Below are 11,222 nucleotides of genomic sequence, written 5' to 3'. Positions count from 1 at the left end.
CTTTAGATGATAGCTGCGGATATACAAATAAATAAAGGACAAAAGTATACAGGAATTTAAGGTAATAATGTAAAGCTTAACTGAAGTAAGAGTTTTTGCCAAAATCGATTTCCAAAGGGAAGTAACAAGGAAAGCCGAAATCGACCAAAGCTCGATTCTGGCAGAATTTGATAGGAAAATTGTATGAACTATTTGGAAAACCAATTATGCTCCAATTTATAAAAAATAGGTGTCATTAGAAAGCTTTGTCAATCTAATTTTAGGCAAATCAAGTTTTACAAGATTTGGAATTTATAACAGGGAGTTACAGATAATTTCGTAGCGAAATGTCTATAAATATTAGCTCTGTTTTACTGAATCCATAGGGTCGATGAAAGCAGATGTTTTAGTTAGAAATTCTAATCCAAAAATTTCAAATCAGGTATATACAGAAATCATTTTGAGTCTATCTTCAAATAAATCATACTTTGTATGAGTCTGAGTTCACAGCAGAAAGTTATAAGTAGTTAAACAACAAGAGGTCAGAAATTTCAGTCCCTATTTTGTAGAATATGTAGGGTTAATTTAGACCAAAGTCTTAGTAGGCATTTAAACTTCAAATCATTCGATCTTTATATCAAAATAAAGATTTTCTTGTCTACTTTCAAATGGAATAGGTTTTGTCTAAATCAGAGTTTATTACAAAATGTTATGATTCAAACATTGCATAGAGGTCAGATTACCGAAAAATTACAGATTCATAGCTTTATATCAAAACGAAAGAAGGTCTGGTTCTCAGTTGAAATCTTTCAAATTTTACAGAATAAAAATGGAAACAGAGATTAAGGTTACTGTGGGATTGGGTTAGAACACTTGCCTTAAAATTATTTGAATCCCAAATGTGAGAAAATTGATGAAAAACCTCAAGCTCTTCTTCTTCTTCTTCTTCTTCTTCTTCTTTTCTCAAACTCACGTTGGCTGCAACTCTTCAGGTTTGTTTTCTTTAACCTTTCATCTAATTATTTAGGTTTTGGCTAATGTAAAAGTTGCAAGGTGTCATGCATGCATGAAAGGGGCTAGGTGTCATCTTTAGAGCAAAGATAAGTGGCACCAACCTTAGGTTAGCTAGTGACACATGTCCACTATTTTTTTTTTTAACTTAAATCTGAATCTTTCATAAATTATATCAAACTTCTAATATTTACTCTCAGGTCCCTAGCCATAAACTTTTAATATAATATCATTGAATATAAAATAATTATTAAATAATCCTTATTTTTACAAACAAACCTTTTACTAATTTTTTTTTTTTAAATGGGGGATGTTACAATAAGAGCAGCACTAAGAGGGGGGGGGGGGGGGGGGGGGTGAATTAGTGTAGCGGATTAAAACTTTTAAATTTGAAAATAATTTTGTAAATGCATAGAGATTTTAATTCGTCAATGACTTGGAGAAAGTAGCTCGAGTAAAGTGAGAAGATGAAAACCGAAAGCTTGCTGCTATGTAAATAACGGTTTCAGAAAAGCAAATACTCACACATTCAAGGAACACACCAATTTAAAGTGGTTCAATCAAAATGACCTACATCCACTTGCGAAGCCTTCTTCAATGAGGCTCCCAACTTCCACTTGCAAATCACTTTGAAGGGGAAGGACAAATACCCCTCTTACAACCTTTTACAAGTGGTTCACACTCTTACAAATTTTCAAAGAGAAAGAGGAAGGTGAACACTCAAGCTATTGAAAACAAAACTTGGTAAAGACTTTGCTAAGGCTTTTATCTCAATCTCTTGCTTCTCAAAAGTTATTCTCTTTGCTGAGAATTGAGGATATTTATAGGCCTCAAGAGGATTCAAATTTGGGCTCCAAATTTGAATTACTTTTGGGTTCCCGGTGCTGGTGGTGCCACCGCCTGTCAATGTCTGACAGTGTACCAGCGGTGCCACCGCCCAGTCCGGCGATGACACCGCCGGACTTCTCGGGTGCTAGGCGGTGCCACCGCCTGGACTTTTCAAATCACTGGTTGGGCTCCAAACTTGGCCCAAACCAGTCCAAATTCGGGCCTAGTTGACCCCTAACCAGATTATAGGATTAACTCTTAATCCTAGCCCTAATTACATGCAAACTATGAAATTAAGACATAGTCCTAAGTATGTTTTTAACTGGCATCGTCGAGTTTCCTTCCGGTGAGCTTTCCGGCGAACTTCCGATACACCCTCGGATTTCTTCCAACCGACTCCCAGTAGGCTCCCAGTCTTGTGGCAAGTTCAGCAAGTCTTTGGCAAGTAGCCGAACCTTCTCAATGATCTCCGCGAACCTCCGACGATCTCTTCAGCGGACTTTCAAAAACTTTGGCAAGTCCCTGATTCCTTCTCGGTTGGTTCCGGCAGCACTTCCGACAAATCTTCGGACTTTCAGTGGACTATCGAACACCCATCTAACTTGACTCCAGTAGACTTGCTTTATGTCTTCAAGCTATCGTAGTTAGTCCTGCACACTTAACTCAATAATATGTATTAGATCAATTAACCCATCAATTCATTTCATCATCAAAATTTGAGATTCAACAAAACCTTCTAGCTTTCCATTGTCGTAGCTCAATTTAAACATTTTAGCGAGTGACAAGCTATCTTGAAAAATTTATATAGCAACGGGGTGAGCACATAGAGCTCAGCAAGCGACTAACGATCAATGACAAATAAATCATTTCGGAGCATATCAATGGCTTATGAAAAATATCCATGACATGAAATATTTCAAAGCATATCAAAGACGTAAGGAGCATTTCAGATATCAATAACATATGAAGCATTTCAGAGCATATCAAGGAACAAATACGAAACATAAGCTCAAACTGTTGAATCTCGGATTTTGATGATGAAACTAATTGATTGTGTTTAGATGTTTAATTGCATTTTGAGTGATGCAGGTCTACTCGATCAGGATTAGACAGTTGAAGCAGGAGGAATTGACGTTGCGCTGGAGGAGATCACGTTAGGATATTGGACGGCAGAAGGCTTCGGACGTGGGGCATTGGGCCAAGGAGAGCGAAATTACACCAAGGATATCGGGGTTGTGGAGGTCAACCGTCGATTGGGCAACAAGCCGCAAGAGAGGACGATGCGCTGAAGAATCGGACAAAGCACCAACCAATGACATGCCGAACAATAGAATGTCAATTCGCGTTGTAATAATTGTTTGGATCATAGTAGAGTTTTGGCTTGTGTGTGCAGGATTAACCACGATAACGATGAAGACATAAAGTGAAACAAAGTGCCGGAGTCAAGCGCGAAGGATTCGTTGGGAGTTCGAGAGTTCAACGGAAGTCCGAAGGTTCGTCAAGAATGTTGTTGGAACTAGCCGAGAATGAGTAGGGAGCTTGCCGAAGGGTTTTTCGAAAGCTCGCTGGAAGGTTGGTGGGAAGTTCGCGGAGCTCACCAAGATCGGAGCTTGCCGAAGAAGCTCGTTGGAACTCGCCAACATCAAATCGTGAAGTCTAGGAGCTTGCCGGGAGTCCGCAGAATGGTTTCCGAGAGTTCGCTAGAAGACCGCCGGAAGTTCATCGGAAGCTCGCCGGAAGAAGTCTTGACTTGCGGACTTTGTAATAGCTTAGGAAATGTCTTTAAATTCATAGTTAGTACGTTAATTAGGGTTAGGATTAGGTGTTAATCTTATAACTCAAGTAGGGACCAATTGGGCCCGAGTTCAGACTGGCTTGGGCCAAGTTTGGAGCCCAACCAGTGAGCTGAAATAGTGTAGGCGGTGGCACCGCCAGATTAGGCAGTGGCACCGCCCAGAACCCGAGAACTGAGTGGTGGCACCGCGGGACTGAGCGGTGGCACCGCCTAGCACCCAAGAGGTCCGACGGTGGCACCGCCGGTACAGTCTGTCAGACACAGACAGGCGGTGGCCCCGCCACCGACAGGCAGTGGCACCGCTAGCCTCGGAAACCCAAGATAATTCAAAATTTGGAGCCCAAATTTGAATCCTCTTGGGGCCTATAAATACCCCTCAATTCTCAGCTGAGAAAACAACCTTTAAAAAGCAAGAGATTGAGATAAAAGCCTTAGCAAAGCTTTTAGCAAGTTTTTGTTTTCAATAGCTTGAGTGTTCACCTCCCTCTTTCTCTTTGAAAATTTGTAAGAGTGTGAATCACTTGTAAAAGGTTGTAAGAAGGGTATTTGTCCTTCCCCTTCAAAGTGATTTGCTAGTGGAAGTTGGGAGCCTCTTCGAAGAAGGCTTCGTAAGTGGATGTAGGTCATTTTGACCGAACCACTTTAAATTGGTGTGTTCTCTGGTTTGCATTTACTTATTGCTATTTACCTTGCTGTAAACCTTCATACGTGCTTTACTTCCTCATTACTTTTGTTGCACACCTTTATGAATACGCTTTCAAGTTAAGCACTTCCGAGTTCGATTTTTTATCGTACGAAAGATTTTTCCAAAACTGAAGTTTTAATCCGCTGCACTAATTCACCCCCCCCCCCCTCTTAGTGCCGCTCCGATCCTAACACAAACGTCATATATGACATTGCATACATTTCATTCTTATCCAAAGCACAAATAGAAATATATAACCAATGCTTTGGATATCATATCAAGCAACTAGAAAGTGAAGTGTGATCCTAAACATAATATGGTCCATCCATTTCTGAATGACCACCAAACTTAATCTAGAACATCGTGGGCTTAGCACATACCCTTTACCATTAATAACAAAGGTCCAGATAATCCCTTTGTCATTTTGGCAAAGGTCCATATAATCCCTTTACTATTTCTACCAAAGGTCCAAATAATCTCAGAAACACCAAAGTACAAAAGGGTATTGTGAAAAATAAATTGGGATATCGAAAACAAATGCAAAACAACGGTATGGATGTGCCTATACGAAACATTGTGATACAAACATGAATTTTACATAACAGATCAGGTATGCAAATACTCATAGGATAAGAGTATACATAAATTTGAAACAATAATGTAAAGCTCAACTGAAGTAAGGATTTTTAACTGAAATCAATTTCCAAATATATGAAACAGAAATTGGGGAAATCGATCAAAGCTCAATTTTGATAGAATTTGAGAGGCACATTGTATGAATTATTTAAATAATCATTTATACTCCAATTTATATAAAATATGGGTTATTCAAAATATGTATTAATCTAGTTTTCGATAACTTAAGTTTTGTATGAATCGGAGTTCCCAACAAGGAGTTATAAACAATTTAGTAACCAAAGGTCAGAGAACATTATCTCTGTTTTGCAGAATTCATAGAGTTGATTTGAACAAATGATTCAATAGGTAATTTTGCTCCAAATCTTTCAAATCAGATATGCACAAAAATTATACTTTCCAATAAATCATACTTTGTATCAATTTGAGTTTCCACCAAAAAGTTACAAGTAGTTAAGTAACAAGAGGTCAGAAATTATAGTCCCTGCTTTGTAGAATCTGTAGGGTTAATTAAAACAAAAGTATAATAGACATTTCGACTCCAAATCATTCAATCTAGGTATTAAAATAAAGGTCTTTGAGTCTACATTCAAATGGATTAAGCTTTGCCTAAATCAGAGTTTAGTACTAAAAGTTAGATCCAAAAAAATGCATAGAGGTCAGATTACCAAAAAATTATAGATTCATGGCTTTATATCAAAATGAAAGAAATGTTTGGTGCTAAGCTGAAATCTTTCAAAATATGTAGAATTAAAATAAAATCAAAGATCAAGAATTCTGTAGGAAGGAGTTAGAACACTTGCCTTAAACAAATTTGAGTCCCAAAAGAAAACATCAAGCCAAAGTAAAGCTTTTTTCTTCTTCTTCTTCTTCTTCTCTTCTTCTTCTTGATCTCAAACCAACATTGGCCGCAGCTTCTTAAGTTTTCATCCTTTTATTTCTTTTAATACATTAGATTTAGCTCATATAGGGGTTGCAAGGTGGCAAGCATGCATGAAAGGGGCTTAGGTGTCATCTATAGAATAAACATAGGTGGCACCATTAGGTTTGCTAGTGACACATGTCCATTATTTTTTTTTTCTTTAACTTAAATCTGAATATTTCATAAATCATATCAAACTTCTAATATTTACTCTTAGGTCTCTAGCCATAAACTTTTAATATAATATTATTTAATATAAATAATCATTAAATAATCCTCATATTTACAAACAAGCATTTACTAAATTTTTAAAAATAGGGGATGTTACACAACCAGGTTCCTGGAACCTGTTTAGCAATGGCACCACCAGACTAGGGTAGTGTTACCGCCTATGGAACGGTCTCTCATGTGGTCTAGGCGGTGGTACCGCCTAGACTGAGCGGTGGAACCACCGATAGTTATTACCTGCCAAGCGATGGTACCACCCTGTCAAGCGGTGGTACCGCTAGAGCTTAGTATCCGAGATGAGACACTTTTTGGCTCCAATTTTGAAGCCATTGGGGCCTATAAATACCCCACCCTTTTCTACATGAAAGAGAAACAAAATGCAATCAAAGTATGAAAAGAATTCTAAGTGTTGGGGTGTTAAAAGTATTGTAAAAGTGAGAAGAGTCCTCCTCCTCCCTCTCTTTAGCTTTATAATCATCCAAGAAGAGGTGTGAGGCTTGTAAGGGTTATCTCCTAAAGCCGCAAAAATGAGAAAGTGTTGTAAAGAGGTTGTTGGTCTTCGGATATTGAAGGAAGATCATTAGTGGACGTCGGTGACCTCAACGAAGGAGGAATTCGAAGTGGATGTAGGTCACAACAACCGAACTTCTATAAATTTTGGTGTGTTCATTACTTACTGCTTAATCTCTTCACTGCCGCGAAAATGAGAAAGTGTTGTAAAGAGGTTGTTGGTCTTCGGATATTGAAGGAAGATCATTAGTGGATGTCGGTGACCTCAACGAAGGAGGAATTCGAAGTGGATGTAGGTCACAACGACCGAACTTCTATAAATTTTGGTGTGTTCATTACTTACTGCTTAATCTCTTCACTGCATTCAATTTTACTTCATTACAAACTATCCAATCCCCTCTTCTCTACTCATTCAAGAAAAACAAAATGGTTTTCGTCGGAATCGAATTTTATCATACAAAGATTTTCAAATCAACGTAATTTTTCCACTACACTAATTCAAACGTGCACCCCCGCACCCCCCCCCCCCCCTCCCCCGCCCCTCTTAGTGCCACTCTTGATCGTAACATTATATATACATGTACATGTATATATATACATATATATATACATATGTATATATGCATATATATACTTATATATACATATATGTATATATATATGTATATATACATGTATATATATACATACATACATACATATATACATACATATATACATACATATATACATATATACATACATATATACATATATACATACATATATATATATATATACATATATATATATATAAAGTGAAAAAATTTCATAATGATTATAACAAAAAAGATTGTGTAGCATGTCACACATGTCATCCCTCATGTGACTGGCTTGTATGGCACTTGTAACTTGCAACTACCAAGCATGAATAATAAATGACAATATACTCCAAAAATAATATCTTCAAACCACATCAAATCCTTGATCTTCACTCTATCACTAGCTCTCCACTTGACCATATTGAACCCACAAGCATCACCCAAGTCTAAAAATATTTACATTGGCATAAAACCATGTGTATGGTATACGATACCCTACTCTATAATGTCACATAGACCCTTTTGTTGAATCTCGGATTTTAATGATGAAACCAATCAATATGTGTTTATGTTTTAATCTGCATTTTGAGTGATGCAGGATGCTTCGATCAGAATGAGACAATTAAAGCAAGAAAAATCATACTGGGCCGGAGGAACATGTTAGAAGATTGGACGTCGGACCGGTGGATCGGTCGACGTATCGACAAAAGGCTTCGGGCTGTGGATTCGGGTATCGGGCCAAGAAGAGCGGAGATTGCACTAAGGATATCGAAGTTGCAGAGTCAACTGGCCGATTAGGTAATAGGCCGCAAGAGAGGACGATGCACCGAAGAATCGAACGAAGCGTCGAGGGACCAATGACATGCCGAACAACTTGATTAGATGCTTAGGATTAATTGTCTAGATCGAAGCATATTTTATATGTGCAGGATTAACTACGATAGTAAGACATGAAGCAAAATGAAGTCTCGAAGTCAAGATCGAGATCACGTTGGGAGTTCGAGAGTTCGTCGGAAGTCCAAACGTTCGTCGGAAGTTCTGCGGGAACCAGCCGAGAAGTCGTGGAGCTTGCCAGAGAAGCTCATCGGAACTCACCAAGAAGATCGTCCTGAAGTCCAGGAGCTTGCTGGGAGTCCGTCGGAACATTGCCGAGAGTTCGTCGGAGGTTCGCCGGAAGAATTGACAAAGGGATTCGTTTAGCTTATAATATGTCTTAGGAATCATAGTTAGCACGTAATTGGGATTGGATTTGGGCCAACCCAATTAGGGTCCAGCTAGGCCCATGTAATCACTATGTTGGGCCCAATAAGAAGCCCAAACAGTGCCCCAAGAAGACTCACCATCGTGGCACAATCTTCGAGGTTATGTCAGGCGGTGGTACCGTCAGTCTGGGCAGTTGTACCGCCCCTAACAGGGTGCCAAGCAGTGGTACCGCCAGTTTGGGCAGTGGTACCACCCAGCACTCTGCCCCAGGCGGTGTTATCGTCAGACCTAGGTGGTGGTACCGCCCAGGACAGTGTCAATCAAACTGACACTAGGCGGTGGTACCACCCGTGCCCGGGGAACCCGATATGAGATGTTTTTAGGCCCCCCCCCCCCCCCCCTCTTAGTGCTCCTGATCCTAACAATTGGTATCAGAGCCCAATATTTCTCATTTCGGATTTACACCCCAGAGAAATGGCTCTTCATGGCTTTCAAGAGGGCTTATCGGTTGTTTGTCCACCGTTGTTTAATAGATTGGACTACACTTATTGGAAAACTCGAATGAGAGTTTTCTTGATTTCATTAGATTTGAATTTATGGCACATTGTCGAATCCGATTTTAAAAGGTCTTCTCTTCCAATGAAAGATTGGAATGATTTGGAGAAGAAGACATTTTCTTTAAATACTATAGCTATGAACGCTCTATTTTGCGCTTTAGACAAAATCAAGTTTAATCAGGTTCCTAATTGTGAATCGGCTTTCGACATATGGCACACTCTTGAAATCACACACGAAGGCACAAGTAGTGTTAAGGATTCTAAAGTTAATTTTTTAATGCATGATTTCGACCTTTTTCGAATGAAGCCGAGCGAAACCATTGTTGACATGTACACCCGTTTTACGGATGTCGTCAATGGTTTAAAAGCTCTTGGCAAATGTTTTTCATATTTTGAACTTGTAAACAAGATTATACGTTCTCTTAATAAAACTTGGGATTCAAAAGTAATCGCTATTCAAGAATCAAAAGATTTGAACCATTTCCCTCTCGAAGAACTAATAGGGTCTTTGATGACCTATGAATTAACGTGCAATGCACATGATGAACTCAACAACCACCTTCCAAAGAATAGGAAGGATTTCAAACTTAGAACATTTGAAGACCACTCGAGCATAAGCTCAAGTGATGGTAAACATGAACTTGAACTCAAAAAAATTTAAAAAATTAATGAAACTAAAATTAAAGAGCAAAAAGAACGCAACTACTTGCTTTGAACACAAGGAGAAGAATAAAAAGTGGGATGAATCGAGCTCCTCCGAAGATAAGGAGAAAATCAACAAAAGCGAGGCGGCAAACTACGCCTTAACACCCTTCGACGTTGAGATAATCAAAACGCCTTTGGTTTATTTTGAAATTACTTGCTTTCCATGATGCATTTTCTTTTTTATTTAGTTTAGAAATTTTATTTATTTTAATTATATAATGTAATGAAAATACAAAAAAAAAATAGGAATCATGCTTATCCTTCTAAGTAATTTTTGAAAATGATCATGAAAATTGAATGGAAATATAATAAAATATTAATCTAATGCTTGCACAATAAATATGATTAATTCTGTGCTTGAGAAACAATAATATATATCTTAATGATTTTCATATTGCCTTCCGATTTTAAAAATGATGCATGGCTTTTTGTACGGAAACTAAGCATAAAAAGTTTGATTCATCTAAAATGAAAAATGCATGAGTACAATGAACTTGATTAAAAATGCCTTATGAAATCGTGCTATAAGTGGTTAAGAAGTAACAATGTGTATCATGTTGATTTCTATTGTTGTTTCTCGATTTTGATTAAATGAAATCATGTTTGATTTGAAGTAATGCATAATGATGTAATGAAAATATTAAATGTTTTGATACCATGATTGATAATTTTATGCATGAGATTTTAAAGTTATACATGATGATTTTTTATTTATTGGTCTTGATGGTTTTTATGACGAAATTCATTTTTTGATCCTAAACGTTGATGCATGTTTTTATTTGGCATAAAAGAAAAGAACATGCATGTATGAAATAAATCACATGAATTAAAATAACTAAAAAGTGGAAAGGTTTCTCCTTGAAAAATTTATTTTTCCGACTTTATCGATTTTTCCAAAAATGACATTAATGAATCTATTTATATCATCTTTATTAATCTCTTGAACCATGAAATTGATTTTGATGGTTTGAATTTAATGGGTTTTATCGAAATCACAATCTTGATTTCTCGAGATTTATTACATGAAATCTTTTATATGAATCAAGATTTTTCATGATCTCCTAAGATTTTCTTTCGATTATTTATGAGGAGGTTTTTCAAAAAGAAATCATGTCTTTTGGTATTCACATGTTCAAATCTTTCATGATATGATCTTTATGCAATTCCTTGTATTCATGAAATGTTTATCTCATCACCCAACTAATTCTTCTTGATATTCTTTATGTGATGATATGAATGCATGAAATATTCATAAATTTGTAATGATGCATGCAATACTTATGATAATGATGTACATGGTGTATTGGATATGATGTGTATCATGAATGCTTTAAATGATGAATGTTTGATATCATGATCAACATGTTGATAAATGATTAAAAATTTTAATGCTTGAATATCATGTATGATATGCTCATAATGATGATTGATTTATTTGTATCATACATGAAAATTGAAATGTATGGTTTTAAAAATGTGCTTGTTTTAATTTGAAAATATAATGATGCACAAATAAGATTGATACTTACCTTTGTCATGATTTAGAAATTGACGTAAAGGGTCTTCCCTTCTTTTTAACATT

This window comes from Musa acuminata, chromosome BXJ3-4, assembly GCF_036884655.1.
Source record: "Musa acuminata AAA Group cultivar baxijiao chromosome BXJ3-4, Cavendish_Baxijiao_AAA, whole genome shotgun sequence".
NCBI lineage: Eukaryota > Viridiplantae > Streptophyta > Magnoliopsida > Zingiberales > Musaceae > Musa > Musa acuminata.
Note: the sequence above shows the minus strand (reverse complement) of the source record.